Source organism: Onychostoma macrolepis, chromosome 03, assembly GCF_012432095.1.
Source record: "Onychostoma macrolepis isolate SWU-2019 chromosome 03, ASM1243209v1, whole genome shotgun sequence".
NCBI classification, from domain to species: Eukaryota; Metazoa; Chordata; class Actinopteri; order Cypriniformes; family Cyprinidae; genus Onychostoma; species Onychostoma macrolepis.
The window spans coordinates 51,890,079-51,915,963 of NC_081157.1; the positions used below are offsets into that span (position 1 = coordinate 51,890,079).

At 35.3% G+C, this 25,885-nt stretch overlaps 1 pseudogene; it reads right to left on the minus strand.

Annotated features, from left to right (window-relative positions):
• Window positions 1-1,855: 1,855 nt before the first annotated feature.
• LOC131536547 (uncharacterized) lies at window positions 1,856-12,792 on the minus strand (annotated as a pseudogene).
• Window positions 12,793-25,885: the final 13,093 nt, after the last annotated feature.

Sequence of the window (25,885 nt, forward strand, 5' to 3'; positions counted from 1 at the left end):
GGGACAGGGAATTCAAAATTCCATGTACAACAACCTTTTACAACATACAACTTCATAAAACAAAGCTCATACCTGCTGATTGCAGTCTATATGATGCAGCCATCTGGCACAATATTAAAACAGTGAGTCTAAGCATAAAACATTCAAAGATTGAAAAGCTTCAAGTATCATTCCAGGGCTTCATATAACATGACAGGGCACTCAAAATACCCTGTACAGTGTCCCTTTACAACATTACACTTCATAAAACAAAGCTCATACCTGCTGCTTGCAGTCTATATGATGCAGTTGTCTGATACAAAAAAGTCTGTAAGCATAAAACATTTGAACATCGAAAAGCTTTAAGTAACATCCAGGGCTTCACATAACATGACAAGGCACTCAGAATACCCTGTACAATGTCCTTTTACAACATTAAACGCCGTAAAACAAAGCTCATACCTGCTGCTCACAGTCTATAAGATGCAGCCATCTGGCACAATATAAAGCGATGAGTCTGTACCACCATAAGACATTTGAAGATCGAAGGGCTTAAAGTACCTCAAGTCACAAGATGCAACAACTGAAACATTATGTACATTTTCAACAACATGAAAAGCATGAAAATGTTCTACAAATGTAGTCTCCATTTCAGTTACCAAAAAATTATCTTTGTTTCTCAGCAATATACAAACAATCTTTTTGAACACTGGCAATTCATCAATAAAATCTGTACAAACAACAAGACCTGTGTGATACTCAATGTCATTATGTTTAACCCAAGTTGTGACACTTACTTCACTTGACACATCTATCAGAAAATGCTCTGAAATCAAATCTCCATGTTCAACATCAGTCAGTTTCTTTAATTTGGCAGGCCCAGACTCAATTCCTTTAGAGGACACTGATTCCCAATGATAAGCAACAGCTATTTGGTGCTTCTTTGCGAGGGACTTAGTTATGTTCTTGAAATTTTTCAAGCTGGACTTAAAGAATTTGTGTTTGGCTTCATATCTCATACTCCAAACGTGTACTAAAGGACCAATTTGGCGTATACTCTCGGCATAGTGTATCATAAAATGATAAAATATCGCCAAATATCAGTGGAAGGTTCCGAATAAGGCATAATGTTTGACTGGCATTAAGTCCAATACCGTTGCCACCACAAAACATGTTTATGCGAGTTGGACGATTATTTTTATCCATGAAGCCATAATTGAATGTGTATACACGCTGGAGTATGTTTTCATTAGAAATGAAGTTCTCATTCAAATATCCAAACAACAACTTTACCTCGTACTGCACTACGCCCTCTAAGATATCGTGCATGATATCTAAAACAAAGTTATCTGACACACTGTAGTATGACAACGAGTTGAGTATACTATTGTGTTTCACACCAAAATAACAGGTTTCCCTGGGGTTCTCACGAAGATAACTGTAATGCTCCTCATTGGTTAATCGGGTGCGGAGTACTACATGCGGATCATTTTCTCTATACACTGTTTGAGCTGATGCTATGTCAACAACGTGGTGGCAAGTTGCGGAGTGTAAAATATAAGCATCCGAGCTTATGAACACCACGTTTTGACCCGAGAGGGTTTGCAGTTTCAAATTCATCATAATAAACTTGAATTTGCAATGAATTTGTTGATTTTGAAAACAGTGGATGATGTTTGTAGTATTTTCCATCACAGAAGTCTTGGTAGATGTTGCAGAGAGCAGCAGATTTATTCATCTGACAACACACTTCTTCATTCTTGAAAATGAACTCCAATGTTTTTAACAGAGGTACATAAATGAAAGTGTCATTTACTGGCACTTGTTCATATACTCCAGATGTTTTGTTTCTCTTTGAATCAAACCTCACTCCTAAATGAATTTCCACCAGTTCGACAACGCCCCATTTTTCACTAAAATACTTGTTAATTTTACAGTTTGTGTTTAAGTCACTAAATGGATTGAAAGTATTGCTGAAAACCTCTTCAATTGCATCTCTGCATGGATTGTCAGGAGGCACTGCACTTAGCACTTGTTCTTTAAGATTTGCATGAACTTCATCAACATACTCCTCCATACTTTCAACAACAGATAACACAACACTATTGGCCACACCACTGCCCTGTAACTTTGCTATCATCGATACACACATATCTTTTGCCTGTTCTTTTGATATATGAGATGTTGATGGTTCATTTATCACATCTAGGTCCATTTCAGAGGCATCTTCTTGTGAGCTCTGTGCACTGACTGATGGGACGTTTGCAAAACATCACTGCTTGTGTCCATGTGAACAGTTTCATGACAATTATTTAAATGCATTCTAAAACCTTTAAAACTGTTATACTGTAGTGAACACTGCTCCTGAGCACAAACAAGAACAAATTTTCTGCCCGGATATAAGCCATGAAAATATTTGAAGTGCTGAATTAATGTACTAGGTGCATTATGCAATGCTCTACAAATGTAACACCTAAACATTGTTCTCTGACTCTGAGTTCTTGTTCATGATCTTGGCTCTCAGTTCCTTCACCTTTGGACTTTGTTTAGTGGTGTCAGCATCTATACCGTAGACTGTTGTCTGGAGGAATGTGTACATGTGGCTGAGAGCATCATCATAGCTTACACTGAAAACGAAGTGCGCTTTGAATAGTTCATCAAAGGCTGCCAACGACGTGGTTCCCTGGCATGGAATGAGCATCTTGTCAATCACAATGTAGTAATTGCTGATGGATGGCACACTTGTGAGTTCCAGAGGCAAGGAGGTATGGCTGGCGATGTCCCTCCACTTTCTCCAAGTGTTCTTCTAAGCTCCTGATTGACTGTGGGAAAAATTACATATCAGTTTACATAATGTTCTTACTAGTTCAGGGTTTTTGCAAATATCATGAAATCTAATTTAATGCTTTTTTAAATGCCTTTTTTATACCATACACAACCTTAGCTTTTTTTTAAATGGTAATATATTATGGTTTCCACAAAAATATGACAACTAGAGTAATAATGCTGTAAATCCAACTTTTAATCACAGGAATAAATTATAATTTAAAATAAATTCCCATTTAAAAAATGGTTGTTATAAATTTAAATAATATTTCCCATTAATAATGTTTTTATTGTATTTTTGTTCAATTAAATGCAACCGTGGTGAGTAGGGTTGGGTATCAAGAACTGGTTCCATTTTAGAATGGAAAATTTTCTAGAGCCAGATATTCCATATGTGCATTTTAATTCCACTTAGCGATTCCTGCGTTCACATTTTAATGTGATTTTACACCATTTAAGTGCAGGAAGGGAAATAACTTCCACACACACACCTGAAGTGCGACCACAGAGAACAGCCTGTGTCCGTTCTCAAACTGTTCCACACATTTCAACTACAGAAAAGATTGTTCTGAGCCAGAACGGACTTCTTTCACATTTCCCGACCAATATGCAAAAAATACGTCATCATAGTATATAATCATACAAACAGCCATTTTTGTCTTAAGTGAACGTAAACAGTTGTGAAAGAAAATGCATGTGTAAATGTGCTGCCTGTTATTAATGTTCAGTCCCTCCAGGATTTCACGATTTTTTTGTGTGATTTTTGCGATCAAAATGACTGATTTTGTGGTGGTAATTTCCATAAATTTGTGACAAATTTGCGATTTTTTTCTTTCTTTTAAATTATGATATCACATTTACCAAATTAACTCAAGTGAAGTCACCTTTATTTATATAGTGCTTTTAACAATACAGATTGTATCAAAGCAGCTTTACAGTGTCAAATAGGAAAATAGTGTGTCGGTAGTGCAGAAGGACAATAGTAAACACTCAATTTTCATTTAAAGGTATTTCATTATTGAATTCAGTGATGTCATCATCCAGCTCAGTTCAGTTCTAATAGTATTTGTGCAATCAAGTCGACAATATCACTGGAAATTAAGTGTCCCCAATAGGGCTCCACGATTAATCGCATGCGATTTTGAGCCAGCTGGAGTTTATTAAACGTGCAGATTATGTATTATGTTAGATGCACAATATTCACAAATAACAAACAAAATGCATAAATCTGGTTTATTTTGGTCTCTTAGTCAATTCTGAAACATTTTAACTTTTAAAACAACCTTAGCACCCTTTTTCCACCTTACCTATGTAAACATTAACAAAGAAGTATTGTAGCTGTACATACTGCTTGTAAATCCAAGTCATACATTTGGTATTTTGGTCTCTTAATAAATTCTGATATATTGATATATAAAAAATAGAAGGGGAAAAAATTAAATAATTAAACAACACTGCGTCGTTAGCGCTGGTATTGTATCAGACTTTACTGATCAGCGTGCACTTAATGCACTTAACATTATATGAAATTCAAGTTCAAATGGAGTTAAAGTTTTTGACCAGCGAATGACTCATTAGAACGGCTGTAACTGTTATCTGAGGCAGCAAGTGCATGCAATATATGCTTTCATCAACTTTTACAGGTTATATAACATTTATTGTAGCTATATGGGCGCTTAGTTTTTCTTGTTATTTAATAAACTTGGTCAAAATCTCAAATTAAGCGCTTATGCACATGATATTTAAAACGTAGTAGGCTATATTGGCTAGACGGCAAATAACCTACTTCTTCTCCGCTCTTCAAGCACACAAAAACATTATCCTTTACAGACATAGTGTTTGATTAAAGAAAACGCTGTACTATTCAAACATCAATTATTTATTTACCCTTTCATTGCAAAAGCGGAGATCTGTCTCCTCCAGGCTGTCTTGTGCGCGTCAATCTGAATGGGCGGATGAAGTTCTGACTTTCGCTGAGAGCTTGATGATCCAATGGCATTACGAAGTTTTACTGACAAGCTCTTTTTAATGCTTATCATTGATTAAACATTTTTAAAACCCTCTGATTTAAAATAATAATAACGAATTATAATAGAGGTATGAAGTTTGGATAATTTTCCACGGCACACCTGACTGTGCTAGGGTATGGCGACTGCATACTCTGCCATACGGAAACGCCGCCCTGCTCTTGCAGTATATCGGGATAATCCTTGGCACTGATGTGATGTGAGGAGGCAGGTGAGACAATTTTGCCGCCATTGTTTCTTGACTGACCGCTCACATACACAGACTTCATCACGTGAACAACATCTGAATCCACGTAACGTAAAATAAGTCAGTTAGATGATTATAATTTTGTGTTATGTGAGGTCTTTTATTTATTTTTTTGCGATTATTTTGCGGTTAAATGACGAATTATGCAGGATCACAAAAAAAATGTGACATTTTGTTTATTTTGCATTGCATTCAGCGATCGCGGAATCGCGAAAAACTGGAGGGACTGAATGTTAAACAAAGAACATAAGAAAACCATTCACTGATCTTGACTGAATATCTTTCGTAACTTCAGTGAAGATTAATGTATATTTTATTTATGAAAAGAAAACAATAGCGTTTTTAAACTTTTGATTTCAATTTCTGTATCTGAAACTAGTTCAGTTTACTTTAACAATTTAATGTTTGAAATCAACTGTAAAGTTGTTTTTGCTCTGGTATTGTTTGGCAAATCCATAGGCAAAAGTTCCTAAGTGTAAAAGGCCTAAGTGTTCTGTATGCTGCTGATTTTTGCTCATGTTATTCAGCTGCAACAGAACACTTTGTTAAAAGACAGGCAAAATAGGATAAATATTGGACAAATTTTTTATTGGATTTTTTTTTCTTATTGGAATCAAAACTAGGAATTGATAAGAAGAATCGGAATCAGAATCTATAAAATTCAAACAATACCCAGCCCTATTGGTAAACTTAAGAGACTTTAAGAACATTAACAAATCTTAATCCCATACTTCTGACAATTTATGTCTATCCAATTTCACAATGATGCAGATAATCATTTGTCGACAAAATTGTCCAGCTGCACTTTCTTAACGATTATGAAATTTACATTATCTGCTCTAAGTTTTTCTCCTCCATAACCCAGCCCACTGCTGTCCAAACATTAATTTTTCAAATTAAGAATGCTATATTCCAAAATAAATGAGCAAAAAAGTTTTCAAAACCCATCTAAACATTTTTAATGCCTTCAAGAATAAAATGTAATTACTTTTAAAGCTATTTAAAACCTTGTTTTTTCCTACAAAAAAAAAATAAAATGACTTTTAATGCTTTTCAGTGCCCAGTTGAAACCCTGTAGTTTGTGCTACCAAATAAAAAATAAAAAACTGTAGCCTGGCACATACCTTGTGAAATACAACTAGATGGTCCATGGCCTGAGTTGCGCTGATCTTCAGTTTTTTCTTTTTGGAAGGTTGTGGTAGCAGAATATGCAGAGACAGCAGAAAAGATGCTGTATCACTGTCCCACTCTAAAAAATAAAAACAGTGATTAATCTTTTCCCTTTTTTGTTAAGTCACATTAGTGCAGTGAAATGAATACCTTGGTGATCCTCTGGAGATTCATCATCGTGCTGATTCCTGGCAAACTTCAGCAAATTGTGGAGCACCGGGGTGGTAGTAAGGCTCTCTGCTTCTCTGATCACCTTTTCTTTATAGAATGTAGGCCACTTCTCCAGCAGTTTGGCAGCTGTTTGTGGACCAAAGAGGAGGCTAAAATCTTGAGCTATCTGCAGCAACAAAAGCAGAAATTTTATTTAATTCATATTTCTGTCAATCATATATTAAGTTTACAGATATGAATTGTAGTTGCAAAAAAAAAAGATGCCATTACTTACCAGTCCTTTAGCGTCCAGCAGCCTTGGAAACACAGTGAGGATGGTGTGCGATTCATCAGAATTGTGAATGAGGCGCTGTCTATAGTTGAAGGTCTTCTTCATCTTCTGCATGACAATTTCCCGGTCCGTGGTGTGGTTCATCAAGGATATGGACTCTTTACAATACTCTTCATCCAATTGATCACCAGTCTGAGGCAGCTCCCTCTCCTGTGTTAGACCACCTCCTCCTGCGGTCTGCATTTTAATTTTTGTGCACTCAAGTTTAGTCTTCCTCTGGATGGTTTTGAGTCGCCAGGCAAGAAATCCAGAACCACTCTGGGCATCGTAAAAATGTTCCTAAAAGACAGAAAGATAATTGGGTTCAACTTTATAATCGGCATATAGCAGGAGCCCCCTTGTAATAACATGTTCACTGTATTAATAAAAGTCAGGGGTTAGAATAGTTACAGGGATTAAAGTTCTCCGTCGCTACGACGGATTTCCGTTAATTGCTGCGAGTCTACGACGGATTTCCGTCAATTGCAGGGTTCCGCCCGTCCTTAATGTCTTAAATTCACTTTTCATAATTTAAAGGTCGTAAATAGGCTTACATTTATCAAATAATGTAATAAATGTCTTAATTTTAGCTTGAATAGGTCTTAAAAGACGAGGTGTATTCAGCCTGCTGAGGGGGATGTGATCAAAGCCTGGAGTGGAGTGAAAGCACGTTCCTCTCTCCGCTCTAAGCGTTCTGTATTCACTCCGCTCTGGATCCACTCCGGGTTTTCCATTCCCGCTCACGGAAAAACTGCTCCATGTTCACTTCATTAGTTATCAGGGATAACTGAGGGGGGAAATGAGGGGAAAAGAAACATGTAGCGTGTTGTTGTTGTTGTTTATGCCGGCACACCAAAAATCATCCCCGCCACGGCTGCAGCTTCTCACTGTCAACATATGCCGCTCGCATCATTCACAGTCGGGTTATTAGCAGAGAACAGAGAGCAAAACTTGAATTTTGGTGCGGGACTGCAGCTATTAATAATAATTATACTCATTTCTGCAGGTTCCGACGGAATGTATCACATTTGCACGTGCTTATGAGTCTTGAGAACTCACTCGCGCGCTCTCTCATTTTCTGTGCGCCCACAGATCGCGATAAGAGAGAGTTACAGCTTTTAATAATTATTAAGGGAGTTTGCAGATGTGATATTGATTTAATACAACAGATCACTAAACAAGTACTGCATGATTTTGCTCTATATCATCAACGAAAATAGTTCCAAATAAAGTAACAGCTGAGCCGCTGTGCATCTCTAAAAGCAAACACAGCGGTTTCATTCATGAATGAAAGTGCGTTTTTGAACGAATCTAGTGAGTCAGTGATTCATGAATACCCATTCATAAACACGGTCAACTTGCTTCATTCCGGAATGAATCAGCCGTTCGAACGAATCAATTGAATGAATGATTCAGTGATTAAAATCAGTGACTTGCCGCCACCTGCTGGCGGTTTCAGTTTCACTTTTAGCGTATAATTTCAGTTATTTAAATAATTTAATATTCCTGTATTCGAAATTTTGTATTTAAAACATTAATGTCCGCATGAATCTATGAATTTAATTGCACTCATGCCACCTCTGAGCCTCATTAAACGTCTGAAAATACCCACTTTTGTGTTCTTCTCTGCCACCTCTGTAGTACAAATTAATTTTTTATTAATACTAATTTCATATGATTGGTATCTTATGTGGCAAGTGTAATGTTGTTACACTAGATTATTGTAATTACTTTTAATTAATGGTACTAATATACGGGACTTTTATTTTGAAATTGTAATTAGGAGAGATTGCATGAGTGATGCGCGGTCATGTGGTTACAAGCACAACATATTAAGTATTATTTTCATTTTTTTATACAGGTATATTTGTATTTCTTGCATATTGTTTTTGGTTTTCCCTTTTTATGAATTTGTTAATTTAGTCAAAATGTCCAGGAAGTGCTGCCACGCAAGTTATGTCGTGAGTAAGCGCGAGGATAGAGCTGATGTAATTTCCGGTAACTCTCTCTCTTTCGCGGGATGTCATGGCGATGAGAGGTGTGTTTTTATCAGCTCTTCAGAAAAGTGCTTAACTATTATTAGTTACTCATTGTTTATGGAATTTCTGTGTGAAATATGTTTTTGTGTTACCCTTTCTTTATTGTAAGATCAGTAATTCAAGTTATGAACGTTGTAAGAGTATGTTTATTCAGAGTATGAGCTCGTGTAACGGCCGCCATTACACGTGCGTTATGCTACTGAGTTTCGTCATTTAATGATGCATTTTTTTTTGGTAAAATAGTTTCATCTGTGTTATGAGTTATAAATTTAAGATCGATTGAAGTTATATCTGTTTACTTTTAATGATCCATGAGAAGTTTGAATGCATTTCCTGTTAAATGAATATACTTTGAAAAACTATTGTAATGATTGACAGGCACGGCTAGACCTGAGATTCTCCTTTTTCTGTCTGATGGTGTCTGTTGTGTTTTAATGCAGTCAAAAGATTTTTTTTTTTGCTTTAACCCCTGTAGTTAGGGGATAGGGATGGAACTGCCCATGAACTGTTCGATACACGATACGCGTACCGTTACACCCCTATTAATTTGTGTTCCGAAGATGAATGAATCTCTTACAGGTTTGGAACGACATGACTGAGTAATTAATGACACGATTTTCATTTTTGGGTGAACTATCCCTTTAAAATAAATACACAACTTACATATCCTTTTGCTGAAAAAGGATCTTTTAATGCAGGGAACAATGTTATTATTCCCAACGCATACTTTTCCTTTGTTCTTCGTTGAGGGACTCTATTAAAAAAATAGGGAAATTGTTATCCGCTCACATTCATAATCCACTGTGCTTTATAGGGGTTGAACAATTGCCACATTACTTCAACAGAGAGAGTTAGGCATATTACTGTCATTTTTTCTGCCAAGCTCATTCAGACAACCACTGATGTATAATGCAACACAATTAAAAAAAACCCATCTAAATTTAGATTTAAAGGGGAGCTAATTGAAATTCACTTTTATGGTGTTTGAACATAAATTTGGGTTTTCAATGTATACACTCCTTTTTCTTTTTTACATTTCCCATAAATCATAAACCGTGTTTCAAAACAACGCATTTTCATTTTCTATCCAGTTACGTCACTTTGGAACAGGCTCCGCCCGCGACAGCATAACCCGCCTTATTAGCTTACCTCCTCCCCTGAGTAAGCAGAACATAGTCCACCATGTTTATCTCATCGCTAGAGCATTTAACAGCAGTAATGTATTCTTATCAAGCTACTAATGTAATTCAGGCAAGAGCAGTGAGTGATTTTCTGTTTTTCTTTTGTAGTTTGATGTATATTAACAGCATAGTCAGCTAGTATATGCTGCTGTCAATTTAATACACAGATCTAAAATAAGCATAATATAATAAACTTACCCTTCCTTCTCAACCATGTCCCCTGCAAGAACGTTGATCATTTGTCGCCTTGTACTGTCGCATAATGTCCCAGTTTTGTCGTATTCTTCCAGGACTTTTGTTCCTCCTGCTTTTGTTTGGAGTAATAGTGTGAAATCACTTAAAAATAACCGTATTCAATTAGAAAATATTTAAAAACTGCTTTCTAATTGAATACGGTTATTTTTAAGTGATTTCACACTATTACTGTTTCGCTGTATTTTGGATCAAATAAATGCAGCCTTGGTGAGCAGAAGAGACTTATTTTAAAAATATTACAAATCTAAAACGTTTGACCAGCTGTATAAACAAAAGCTCATTAATTCAATGGCAATATAGATATTTAGAAATCTAATAGTAGATTTACCTACATAGTAAATTTAATTGTATACATCTGATGATAAACTTACATCTTTAGCTACAGCACTCTGTAATGGTTCTTCATCACATTTAACACATTTGGGTTGTCTTGACATGTCACTGTCACTGCTACTGCTGAACACAGGGAGGGAACTCACACTGTATGAGGGCCGTGATGTGGATGGAGGAGATGAATGATATGGGCCTGAATATTAGAAAAAAAAGAAGACATAATGAACAATTGACCTTATCTGCAGCATAGTTATAATCAGACATTGAAATTAAACACTCAGAATAAGACATGCTTTCAGTCATGCCAGAAACAGCTTGTATCCTCCCGAACAGTTAGAGGAATCCAGAGTGAAAAATTCACTGGTTTGGCTATTTTTTTTAATCCAATGACTACAGTTCATATGCTTAACTTAAAGGTATAGTTCACATGAAAAAAAATTCTGTCATTAAATACTCACCCTCATGCTGTTCCAAACCCATAAGACCGTCATTCATCTTCAGAAAACAAATGAAGATTTTTGTAATGAAATCTGAGAGGTTTTGGTGCCACCATTGACAAGCCTATGCAACTACCACTTTCAAGTGGTTTAAACCTTCATTTATGAGGCAACAGAAAAAAAAAAAAAATAATAATAATAATAATTCAATAAATCTCCTCACTTCTGCATCAATCTCCGACATGCTTTCACAAGAGCACCATGATGCACGGCTGTTGTGTCAACAGAGGGACAGAAACAAAAAATATCTTAATTTGTGGTCCGAAGATGAATGAAGGTCTTACGGGTTTGGAACAACATGAGAGTGAGTAATTAATGACAGAATTTTCATTTTTGGGTGAACTACCATTAAAACAGATGGAAGATAAATTATAAATTAAAGTGCCCCTATTATAGATTTTTGAAAATGAGCTGTCATGCAGCGTGTAACACAGCTCTAAGTGAATGAAAACATCCTGAAAACTTTTAAATATTAAAGTACACCGTGTATAAAGTTATTGTCTCTCAAAAGAAAGAGTCGACTCTGAATCATTGAAATGAGTCGTTTTTAAAACGAGTCCCAAGCTGTTTCATGTTGACGTCAACATGAAACATTAGCATATTGCTTGTTGCACTTGTTGTGCGCACAGACCTGGGAAAACTTGGATATTTGCGCTTGTCTGAATGAAAGTGCAAATTCATTCTTTGTCTCTAGGTGCCGCTTTTGGAGCGTTAAAAGCTCACAAACACTGCTTTAAATGAAATCGGACCAATCAATGTAGATTAGCATCATGCAAAGGAGGGGTTTGGAAAAATTAATTGTTGAGCGAATTGTTTGTGAGTCATTGAGCAAATAAGGTCAAATTAAATGCATATAAGAAAATTTAAGTGTTTTTTGACCTTGAATGCATGTCAACCTGTTGTTGGGGACTCCCAAAACCAAAACACGAACCTTTCATAACCATAATAGGGGCACTTTAAAATATATATATATATATTTTTTACCATCATCATGACGGTCCTTGACAACAAAGCAAATCCCTTCCACTGTGGATAATTCTGCAAACACGGTTTCATCCACCTCAGTGCCAGAGTCATCTTCCACTGTAATCTTGTCCCCAGGGATGGAGAATTTTTCTCTGACTAAGTGATGTTAAAACAACATAGCATGGTACACTGTTTAAATTACAAAATATAATGACCTCCACTTAGTCTGAATTACTGGTTAGTAAAATGGTTAAACCAACTAGGAAAATTTACCTTCAGAAATGAATTCATCAAAATCAGCAGCTTGTAATTTGATGTATTTCTTGCGGTTTTCATACTGCACCTTAATTATCATTTTGCCATCTACAACACAAGCCTGTAGAGAAAGAGGGACAACAGGACATTTAGTAAATATCCATGCAATGCTAACCTAAATGATAAATAAGCAAGTCATTCAATGGGCAAAATAATAAAAGCCTTCAATATGTTAACTAACAATGAGCAATACATTTGTTACAATATCTACTAATCTTTATTAACATTCGTTAATAAAAATTCGTTAGTTCATGTTTGTTAGCTCAGCTCCATTAAATATTTACTAATACATTATTAAAGCCAAAAATTGTGTTTGTTAATGTTGAAATTAATGTTAACTAAAATGTATTGCTTTACAAGTACTTTTCATGTTAATTAATGCAGTTTACTAATGTTAACAAATGGAACCTTACTGTAAAGTGTTACCGAAAAAACATGTTTGTTGCATTGCTTTTCTGTTGTCATGTGGGCTTTTGTCTCACTCATTTACGACTTTTTGATGCACATGAGGAATTTTATAAGTTAAAGTCTAACACATGGCTTGTATATTCACACTTATGCTATTGTCAATATTCTGAAGAAAATAAAATGTATTGTTTAGAATTTTTTTGTTTGTTTGTTTGTATAATCTGGATCATCACATTCTGGATTTTTGGAATTGAGACTACGTAATATCTGCCGAAAGCTAGAGGCAGGTCAGCGTCGATACACAAAATGCAAGATAAACTGTGACACTGGACCTGGAACAGAACCGGACCAGGACCAGGACCAGGACCAGGACCAGGGGGATAGCAGTTTGGCCTGTGAGTGGATCACTGTGATGAAAAGGCTCAGGCCCTCTTCAGAGAATATTCCTTCAATCAAATCTGCAATGGAGCAGACTAGTGCTGGGCGGTATGACCAAAAATTTATATCACGGTATTATTCAAAATTATACCGGTTTCACGGTATATGACGGTATTTTTTTTTTTTTTTTCATGCATGACCCCGGTGTTAACCATATTTTCTACTGATTGAGAGGAATAACTGCAGTAGATTGACTTAGAATGCCCTATTTTACTGTCATGATGAGCGAATATTGTAGAAAAATTCCACACTAAATAGTGACTAAACACGACCCCGTGTCGTTAACCAGGAGTCACTCTCATTTATAATCGCGACATCGTCTGATAAAATCAACGTGCATCTAACGTTACACTAAAGAGCAGCTATGCAGCGCACTGCTTGCGTCTGAGTAACACACTAAAGAATAAACAAACAAAAAAAAGTGCATAATATTAGCAGATGAACTATGCTCATATTTATAATCCCAAACAGTCAGTTAGCGGCAAGTGCTTGGAAACGCTGTTTTGTACTCATTTACTGACGAGTCTGCTGCGGTACGGCCAGCTGAATGCGGTGCTTCTCTGCCGCTCGCTGCACAGAACAGACGCAGAGAGACGCGACACTGCGCCGGGAGAGTCAAGGTGCGTTCACACCAGACGCGAATGAAGCGTTAAGCGCGAGTGATTTACATGTTAAGTCAATGCAAAGACGCGAATAGACATCTTGCGGCGCGGTTGGCGCGAATGACGCGATTAACCAATCAGGAGCTTGCTCTAGTAGTGACGTGATTACTACGTAGCGAGGGAGGCAGAAATCCGCAAAATGTTCAAGCGTCCAAAATTGATATTTTCTGACAGGATCTGACATCAAGGACTGGATCTTATTTATTTGGCGTGGAGACTCGATCTAACATATATTTTGTTGTAAAAAAATAAAATAAAGTACACCGATCATAGGAAGTGTCCCTTGTGTTGTGATACTTAAGCAAAATTATTCAACAGCTCTAGAGTTTTTTCCTGTTAGAACAAGCCAAAATCTAAAACAGTTTTTTAACCATCAGCATTATTAATGAATGAATGAATGAATGAAGAATAAACACCAACCTGTTTGTTCTTCAGTGTGTTTGATTCTGCAGGGTTCTGGATCTCTCATCTTCTCTCTGTCCTCTTTAATAAACTCAGTCTCTGCAGATTTCAGCTCTTCCTGATGCTCTGATGCTCGTCTTCACTCGTAAACTGATGGGAATATTCCAGCATTTATTGGTGTATTGCTGAATGTGTGATTGTTGTGGGAGGAGCTTCAATGTTGATGTAATTCTTGTGGGAGGAGCTTCACTGATGATGTGTTGTTGTGGGAGGAGCTACACTGAATATTAATTTCTGTGTGGAAAAGCAGATTTGCCAAAATAAACAATAAATCAAAGAGGCATTAGGTGTTGTCTCTTTGTAAATCCTTACATTACTATATTATATTACAGTAGTGAACCGTGACTCTTGAACTGTGGCCCTCTCCTCTATCCTCATCGGTGGAAAAAGCAAACTACCAGCCTAGCTTACAGTGTCTTCCCTTAAAAGTCATCTGTGTCAGTTCCACCTCAACAAACAAGAGGCTATTCCAGCCTTAATGCGGTCACATACCGGACGAGAAGCGCAGTGCTGCTCCGCACCACGTCTTAAAAATTCACACACATTGTTTTCTACGAGTGTACGCATGATCCCAGCTGGGTGCTGTTCAAATGCCAAAAGCTTATGCAAAATGTTAATTATTTTACCAAAATCACAGGGATCATGCAAAGTGCATGTTATTATTTTACGTAGTACTGACCTGAATAAGGTATTTCACATAAAATATGTTTACATATAGTCCACAAGAGAAATTAATAGTTGAATTTATAAAAATGACTCAGTTCAAAAGTTTATACCCCCTTGATTCTTAATACTGTGTTGTTACCTGAATAATCCATAGCTGTGTGTTTTGTTTAGTGATAGTTGTTCACGAGTCCCTTGTTTGTCCTGAACAGTTAAACTGCCTGCTGTTCTTCAGAAAAATCCTCCAGCTCCCACTAATTCTTTGGTTTTCCAGCATTTTTGTCTATTTGAACCCTTTCTAACAATGACTGTATGATTTTGAGAACCATCTTTTCAATAGGGGTGTGCGATACTGCAAATTTTGGTATCGATCCGATACCAAGTAAATACAGGGCCAGTATCGCCGATACCAATTCCGATACTGATAACTGTCATTTAAAAAAAACATACATTTAAATGACCAACAACAATTAAAAAAATTAACAATACTAATGTTGATGTGACTAATATTATATTCACTTTAAAGCTATGCGGATATTATTTGCCTTTCTAAAAGGACTTTACAGGCAGAGGAGGACAGAACAAGAAAGCAATGCACAGTTTCATTTTAAGTATTTCCTAGAAAAGAGTTATAAAAATAATTAACGTGGCTTAATGAATTAAGAACGTAATATTAAAAGACAAAACTCAGTATACACCTTATTAATGTTGCAAACTAGATATAGACCTACAAGTTAGCATGTGCCCAGAATATGAAAGCAACTCTCAAAGTTTTCACATTATGCATTTTCCTCCCATAGAAAACCATTGTAAAGAAAAGTTTAACGTAAGTGGCTTATTGAGTGAAGACAGTAATATGAAAAAGAGCTAGGCCTATTAAACAATAACTCGTTTAGTATTGAAAGGATTTTCGTATGTTATGTACGTACTGTATTTTCTCTTTGTTTTATAGGCTACATACTGTAATATTTGTTTATTATTATTGCAATAAAAAACTGTGATATGAAAAGGCCCAATTCGGTATAGTTTATAAAAATATATAGGCCTACTATGTATGTAAAGGTAAGCAGATGAACCCAGAACATGAATGCAACACGCTGAATTTCATTTTCTCTCATTGCAATATAAAAACATTTAATATGGTGCAATGGAGGAAGACAGAGCTAAAGACCAAATAAATAAATAGACTAAATTCGGTATAAAGTTTGTTAATAAAATATGTGGCAAGCAGCTGAGCCCAGAATATATGTGCAAACATGCTAAATTACATGTTAAGCATTTTACTCCCATAGAAAACTGTTATAATGAAAACATTTAAAGTGGCTAAATGCATAAATAAATAGTATTAAAAGGTCAAACTCAGTACACACCTTACAGTGATACTGCATAAAAAGGACAAATTTGGTATACAATTATATACAATATGCACTATGTGAAGGATTTCCTTCCTTCCCTTTTCATTTCTTCTGTAGCTCGGAGTTCTGTTCCATCTCTCGCTGTATCCGCGTGCGCTTGAGCCGCTGGGTCTCGGCTCTGGTATATATACAAGTTTTTAAGGCGGGTTCCTATACATTTGGAATTTATCTCATGTATACAATTCTACATTTCACTTACGTATGTAATTCTATCTCTCCCTCAGGAGAAGAGGCCTCCTAGACTTGTTATGGTAAAGGAAAAAGCCCCCCTTAATTATTCCAGATGTTTTCCTGTCTGGACCATTTTAGCCACGTAGACACTTTCTACAAAGAGGCCTTGGAACATAATAGAAGATTAAATAGATATATTAATGGCAAGATTCACCTTGATTATACTTGATTAATTCAGATCTTTAACAATAAAAATCTTCTTCAGGCCCCAAAAACTAAATTTTCTATTCTGTGTGGATGTATTTTCTATAGCAGCACGATGTGGGAGACATTTATAAGTGATAATAACTGAGATTTTTCCTCACAGAAACGACTGGTATATATATATATAATAAACTTAACTTACGAAACCAAAATAATGTATTTCGCTAGTTGCCAAGGGAACATTTTTCATGTAATTTGACGATGTACTGAAATAACTAAAACTGGCCCAAAAAATTTGAAATAATTAAATTACACGATTTCATTTAAAGTTACTGAAAACAGAAACTGATAAAAACTACAATTATATAAATGGTAAATGAGAAGATTTTATGAAGTAACATTAATGAGGAACAGGAGGAATGTTGAAATGGATCACGAAAGTTCATCAAAGTTGTCCTAAGACAAGAACGGTTATTGTTTTGGTTTTAGGACAACTTTGATGTAAGGTTTTGATCCACTTCAACTGTTGACTACTGTACACACAGAAAAATAGGGGTATTGTTTCTGTACCTAAAGGTGCATTTGCCTCGAAAGTACCCTGTAAGGTACAGGAAATGTTCCTTAAGGTGACAAACCTTTGTTTAATTTAAAGGTACAAGATCAGTTCTGACAGCAAAGGGTACATAACTGTATTTTTAACAAGCTTAAGGTACATGCAAATTATGCAGCAAATCATAGAACACAAAATCTTAGTTTGATAGAGTGTGTTTATTGAAGTAAAAATAAGAAAAAGAAAAAAGGCTACTGGTAAATTTCCATCCAATTCTTGGTCAGTATAACCTATATAAGTTTCATTAATAACTCAGCTGGGATTTCAGCTAGTCTTTACATTGCATTGTTTTTATGCAAATTAAAACAGGATAGATTTAAAATATTGATATAGGATCATGATATGGTCAATTCAAGTACCAAGAATAGCCCCACAGGAAAAAAAGAAAAAAAAAAAAGAAAAGTATGAATAGGACTTCAAAAATACTAGTATTCAGAAATATTCAAATATTCAAAAATACTAGTATTCAGAAATATTCCATATATAAATATATAACATAAATATTCCAATATACTAAAAAAGCTGTTTATTGGCATTACTGATGTGTTAAAGGGCTTATCACTCTCCAATCATTATTTTGAAAGAACACTCACTGTGTTCCGTAGCAACAGGAGCTTTTAACGGCAGCTGCGATGATGCGATGGATTTACCAATCAACGATTGGCTGTTCAATTTAGAAGGCGGGACTTATTTCACCATATTGGCGTTGCATTTTCTTCCATACAAGTTAATTGAGAGAAAATGGCGGTTTGTCCTTCCTTATGCTACTTTGTTTGATATATATATATATATATATATATATATATATATTATTATTTTTTTTTTTTGGAAAACAGTGAAATAAGACTAGGTATTGTCTGTGGTTTCATTACATGTTTTAAGTCTTTGCATCATTAATGTATGCAATATATTGAGGCTGTCCACTGTTCCCATAATTAGAAAACACCTGATTGGTGTTTTTTAATATGTTGCCCAGCCCTACAATAAAGAGTTTTTAAATAAAAATCTGTGCCTGGATGAATTTTATCTCTTTATTTACAATTTTATCTCTCAATAGGATCCACCCACAATTGGTTACTGATGTAATGTTGTATTGCAGTGGTGAAGCAGCACACAGGGTGTGACACTCTCACACAAAAGACATGTTTTACCGCTCTATTTATTACAATGATTTAATATATTATAGAGTTTTAATTGGTTTACATGTTTTTTTAGTCCATTTTATTCTTCTTAACATTTTAAGTGTGTGTATGTCTTTAAGAACTGTATGGTTGACTAGTCACATGACAGGAAGCAGGAAACTACAACTGAATAAGAGAGCAGCATGACAAACAAACAGTCAGTGGTGGAAAGAGTACTGAAAATTTGTAGTTAAGTACAAGTACTGTTACATTGCTGAAATAATACTCAATTACAAGTAAAAGTACTGGTGTCAAAACGGTACTTAAGTAAAAGTACAAATTACTTGTCTCAAAAACTACTCAGAGTACTAGTTACTAGTTACTTTTTAGCGGCAATATTTAATGAATTACCAAAAAATATTAATTCATATCATATTCACTAACGCTCTGCGAGACGCCCCAAGAAAACAACAAACTGTGCTAATATACATTCATGATTTCATGTAATACTGAAAAATGATAACCCTAACCTTTATCTCCATACTGAAAACCTAGATGTCCAGACAGTGATTCAACTAAAATATTAGTGTCTGAGACACTGTGAGGACGGAGACTGTAGTGTACACAGGAAATTTTTAAATGCTTGGCTTAAACATGTAATAATTAAATAGTGCTCATAAATGGCTGCTGAGATAGTATTCTCAAATTAAATGAGTAGAGACATGGATCCGGAAATTGCAGTCCTTACGTCATATTTAACAAAAGTATTCTCCCCAAGCCGTCAAACTGATGTCATCAGAGCGAGAACGCCATTCCAGAGTGGAAGCGAATTTTCAGTTATTATGAAGATTATGATGGCAGACTATTTTTTTTCCAGGTGTATTGACTTTTATACACCGGTTTAATTATTCACCACAAGACTTGTCATGTGCACTAAAAAAGTAAGTAGGGTCATTTTTGATTTCATGATGACTTCATGACTTCAATCATTTTCAAAACCATTGGCAAAACTACCACATACTGTATACTGTCATATAGATATTTTAATATTTGTAATAACTGTTTTTTCCATCCAAGGCAAACATTATTTCAAGCTTTGAGTGGTTTAATCCAAGTCTTCTAAAAAAAGACACGTTTGTTTTATATGATGAACAGATTTTAATATAGGCTTTTATTTACATAGCCTACATATAAACATTGATTAATTACAATTACAAAAATCTCAATCTTAAACATTTGCTCGTTCTGTGTATTTGTGTCTTTAAAATAGGGTAACTTTGTTGCAAAAGCTTACAGCAAAGAAGCTTGATTTCAGATTGAACTGAATTTACAAAAAAAGACAAGTACACAGTCAGTAATAAAATTCGAAAACAAATGAGCTCAATTCAGTTGAGGTATTCGAAATATGACAACACTGAATTTTTTTATAAGCAGTGATTTAAGTGCCATATATATGTTATTTATTTAGATAAATGGAACATCAGATGGCTTTGACCTGTAATGTCTGTACAATATAGTGATGCAGTTAGGCAGACCAGGATATTTATATGTACAAATCTTATAAATATTCCATTCCGAAACATTTCTAGCATAAACTTACATTGTAAAGAAATGAAAGTTCGTCTTTCATATTGAAATACTTTCTGGTGCATTTCACTTAGCCTACAGCCAATAAAATGTCCAGTAGTATTTTCATCGGTCAGGCGTGGATCTATTCTGAATGATAATTTTTGACAAAGTTTAATCTAGAAGCAAAGAGAAATAATTTCTTCTATAAAAGCACAGGGAGATCGCGATTGCACACATTATGAGTGCGCACAAACAATATCAATGAGAGGACAGGCAGTTCATTTAAGTTAGGCCTATTGAGAGCTGGCATCCAGTTTTCTGTGATTACATGACTGTGTTCTCATGTTACAATAAAGCGCTCGCGCGGGAATGATTAAAATTATGCAGCATATCTGCAATCCCGCGCAGATATTCAGATTCAGACTCTGTAATTGACAGGAGGCGATGCGTGTCAAACTCACTGTCGGAGAGGAGAGAGCGAGACGCAGCGCGTATCGGTGTTTATATGATAGATACTGCGGAAAATAAGTAATGGAACCGTGTCAGGTATTTCAATATCGGTATCAGATATATATTTATGATAACACTACCATGTAGTTTGTTTCTCCAAACGTTGAGTCCATAAATGACGCTGAGCTCCCTCACTGCCCGATCAGCTCTTGCTGCAGCTGCGGGTTTTCCCAGTTCAGATATCAGGGCTTTTATTGGTCCGTTTACGATCGGATATCTTTATTGGCTACTGAAATGCCGTCAAAGGTTTGAATATCAATTCAAATTGGGAGTACTCGGTAACGAACTATGATTTAAATGTAAAGAAGTAGATTATTTTGCTTAATTTGTAAAAGTAAAAGTACAGCTTTAAAAATGTACTCAAAAAAGTACAAGTACCTGAAAAAACTACTTAATTACAGTAACGTGAGTAGTTGTAATTCGTTACCTCCACCACTGCAAACAGTGTTGGGAAGTAACTAGTTACATGTAACGGAATTATGTAATTTATTTACAAAATAAAAGTAACTGTAATCAGTTACAGCTACTGAGAAAAAATATGTAATTAAATTAGTTACTTATGAAAATGTTAAGGATTACAAAAGGGGGTTACATCTTTTTTTCCACACACACTTCCACATACAGATTTAGTTGATTTCTTTCATAAATTGCAGTGAGTGCTCTAAAATATGAAACACCAATGTTTCAGGAGTTTATAATATGCTTATTTGATAACTCTTTTATTTCCTATATGGGTTTATGTAAATGCTTTATTTTTTAAGATGAACTGTTTTTTTTGTTTTTAAGGCATTGTTAGATTCCAGTGGAAACTTTGCATAGTTTCCTGTCATAGCTATGCAAAGATTTGATTTCAAAAACAGTATCATAGCTATTAAACTATTATGATTTTAAATATGTATTTAACCTCAGAATGATTTCAAAGTAAGTCTGATTTTGTGGAGTCTATGCTTCAAAGGGACATCGGATGCCCATTTTCCACAAGTTGCTATGATTATTTAGGGTCTTCTTGAAATGGTCCCAGTGTTCGTGTAAAACAACACCCTTTTTACCTTGTCAAAAACAGCTCTGTTCACAGCGACTCATTTCGGTGCATATCTCTTTACATGCTAATGAGCTCTGCTCACCCTGCCTCTCTCTTACGTGGAAGAGCAAAGGCGATTCGCAAATAATCATTAAAAAAATATAAAGTGTGAGACTTACTTCTGGAGGTGCAGCTGGATCACGAACAATGGATACTGATCCATCCTTGAGTTTGAACTTTTTAACAAAACTTGCCTTGAATTGTCCCTCATTCACAAAGCAAAGGAGAAAATGATTTGCGCAGACATAAACAAATTTAGGAGTATTCGTTGGCCCATTACCATCAAAATAAAAAACGAATCCACTGCTTCCTCAGTGGCTCTGATGTCTGGAGAAAATTAGGACTCTTATATTCTTCTACATCTAACAACAAAACACCTGCATTGCTTACAAGACATTGTTGTCGCTATAGCTGCTCAAGCGTGGAGACAATGTCAGACTTCGTACAACTGGCTGAAGGTGGAAATATGCTAATATGGGACGATACATCAGAGGTTGTGGGAGGGGCCTGAACAATATGACATCATATTGGCTTGATAACTGTTTAGGTTTTTGGGGGATTAAAAAAAGGATTTGTAGGGTGGTTGTTTCTACGCACTACTAAGACACATTTATATGCAAATGAAGATATTTTGCATCCAATGTCTCCTTTAAAATTAAAATATTACAATCTTCATTCAAGTGATGAAGGATTTTGAAAGTCTGACAGTGATAAGTGTTGAGCACTACTGTAAGGTTAACCCTGTCTGCTTTACATGTTTAAAAATAATTAACAGTTGAAAACATTTGAAATTTCAAAAAGTAATCAAAAAGTAATCAGTTACATTACTTTAATAAAGTAATTGAAAAGTTACACTACTTATTACATTTTAAGTAGGGTAATCTGTAACCTATTACATTTTCAAAGTAACCTTCCCAGCACTGCAAACAAACAGGGTGACAGTCATCAACTTGGATTGAGGAGTTATCACTTTCTGAGCTCACCTTTCCAGACACCATCTACAAACTTTGGATTACACTTTCTGGGGATTGTATATACACGGGTGGACACTCACATCGGACTCATCAATACACTGGGATTCTTGGACTGTTTTAGGGTATATGGACAAACAAACTGTATTCTTTTAACAGACTAAGTTTACTTGGTTTTATCGTGTTGTGTTAAAGTCTTTTATGTGAACATTGTAAATACACAGCCTATTTAAACCAATCTCCTTTTATGTCTCATTCTTTTAACCATTAGTCATCTCTCACGGTTAAATCTGACCCCCATTTTACTCTTGTAACTTGGTTGATAAGGCCGAGTGTTACAAGGGGACTAACCGTTGTGACTGTAATTCCAACCTTTCCCAGAGATGTCCAGACGAGACTTGACGCCAAGGAACCGTGTCACACAAAAATACACAACAAAATAATCATGATGCTCTATGAAATGATGGCAGGATACCCTGTAAGTGCAATAATTACTACATCTGCTTCTACAACTGTACTACTTAAGACCAATTCACAATCTATGAAGACATTAGACAAAACCAAGAGATTAATTTTGAGATTTTTTCTTTGTGCTAGGTATCCAACTAATGCAGAGTATATTCAAGTTGTCAAGGCACTGATTGTGAAGTACCCTTTCCTGAGAGATAAGGAAGGAAATGGTTATGTAAGTTTCATTGTTTTTAATCCACTGGTTTATCTCTATCTATATATCTCACAAGATATTGCTTTACTTGTTGGAAATGAAGAAGATTTTTATTGTTAAAGATCCAAATTAATCAAGTATAATCAAGGTGAATCTTGCCATTAATATATCTATTTAATCTTCCATTATGTTCTAAGGCCTCTCTTTGTAGAAAGTGTCTACGTGGCTAAAATGGTCCAGACAGGAAAACATCTGGAGAAGTAGGGGGGGCTTTTTCCTTTACCATAACAAGTCTAGGAGGCCTCTTCTCCTGAGGAGAGATTGAATTACATACGTAAGTGAAATGTAGAATTGAATACATAAGAGAAACTCCAAATGTATAGGAACCCGCCTTAAAAACTTGTATATATACCAGAGCCCAGAGACATTCGAGAGACTCGTCTCTGATCAAATGAATGTTGTAGTGATTCTAGTAAAAGTGATTCTTAGAACCACTAACCTCAACAATGGTGACCATTAAAAAAAATTATAATAATAATTCTGCAATGCATGCTGGGTACTAGCATATTACAAAACTCATCCATGGCTCCCAGCATGCATTGCTGCATGATTTTTTTTAATTGATTTTTTAATGGTCACCATTGTTGAGGTTCACAAGCTGGTTCTTGATGTCTGTGTGAGTCTAATTACTTCCATAGATTAAAACTTTTTTGTGGACGAACTGTTTAGAAAGTCCTTTATATTAACTGACTGTCACAGAACCAGTGGCTCTGAGAATCACTTTTACTAGAATCACTACAACATTCATTTAATCAGAGATTAGACACACAATGAGTCTACGTTCACTCTCAGTGAGATAAGTTTACCAACAGATGACGGTCATTATTAAATAACAACCAACTACTGATCACTTTCTCTGGGCTTTTGAGTTGTAATGAATATGTTCGAGGAACACATGGTTACAACAACCAGAGGAAAGAAAAAAAAAAGACTAATACAGAAGTCAAGGGTCAAGAGCCCAACTAAATCAGACACTGATCTCTAACATGGTTACTTCAAATGAAACAATAAATCAACATCTAAACCTTAGTTAATTCTCAATAAGATCTTCTGTAGATGTCTGACAGAAATAAAGTCAGTCTGGTTATTAATAAGTGGAGCTGGTGATGCTGTTTGTGGGGTTGTTTAATCAGATCTTGAGATTTAATGTATTTTATTTCAGTTGATTTCATCTAAGGTTGTGGCTGAAGTCAGTTGTTGTTCAGGTTTGTATTTAAACTCTGAAGGAAGTAAAACACATCGTACATGATGATATGAAATTTGTTATTTTGAGGTTTTATGCAGGTTTGTAATATCCAGTATACGAGTTAAAACTGAGTTAGTAATGTTCTGTATGTTATTTTTTTTAAATAATAAACAAACATGCACTGCCTATGGGTCTAGCACTTAAAACTGATTAATGAATTGTTTATTGGGCCTGATGCTTTCAGTTTTGTATCGTACATGTTAATATGAAACTTATTTTGAGGTTATTTTGAGTTGCTAATGTTCTGTATTTTATACTTTTTTTTTTTTGTAAAACACTTGTTAAACATATACTGCCTATGTGTTGTTAATAGGCATGTGTTGTTGTTTTTTTAAAGATTTGTGTTTATGACAAATGCATTTGTGTTTAGCACTTAAAACTGATTAATGAACTGTTAACTGGGCCTGATGTTTTTGATGTACTTTCTTACTCAGAATTTTGTGACACTTATGATTACATTTGATTAAAAACATTTGTAAAACTTGGACTACCTCTGTTTTGTATTTAAAACTGATAAACACAAAGCCTAATGCTTCTGAAGAAATTAAATCGCCCCATGCAAGTGTACTTTTTTCACTCAGAAGTAGTATTACATTTTTTATGACAAATGAGTTCAGCAGGACATCAGTCAAATGCTATGGAAAAAAATCAGGATGTTATTTTAAACCATACCAGGATACAAAGGTACATTTCTATCACTAGGGGCACATAAATGTTCTTTCAGAGATACAAACAAGAAGGTACAAAAATGTACCAGTGCTCAGAGGTACATTGCTGTACCCTACTAGAGTACAGCTGGAGCAACAAAGCATTTGTACTTTTTTAGGTACATTCCTGTACCTTGATTTTTCTGTTTGTACTTGCATTTAACACCCCACAGAGTATTTTTTACAGTGAAGAGGCTTCATAAGATAAATACAACTCTGATCTGCTCCTGAAGATCCCGATAAAGTCCTTTTGTGCCTCAGTTCACTCGGAGAAGCTGTCAATCATGACGTCACACTCCTGTTTTTATAGCATCACGTAACTAACTAAAACCTAAATTTCTTAATTATTATAAGATCCCTATAACTGCTAAAGAGTTTGCAGTAGTATTTGATGCCAGTTCTAGTGGCCTTATTCAACTTTCTTCTGAGTTTATCCCCTTATATACTAATCCTTTAAGTATTAATGGTGTGAAAATTATGGATAATGAATTTAATAAATTAAAAAATATGTGGAAGCACTATTGCCTAATGCAAACCTTTTGTAATTTGTTATTTGCTCAGATTGAATGGAAAGAGGTCCGGAATTTACCAGTAAATACTGTCTCTC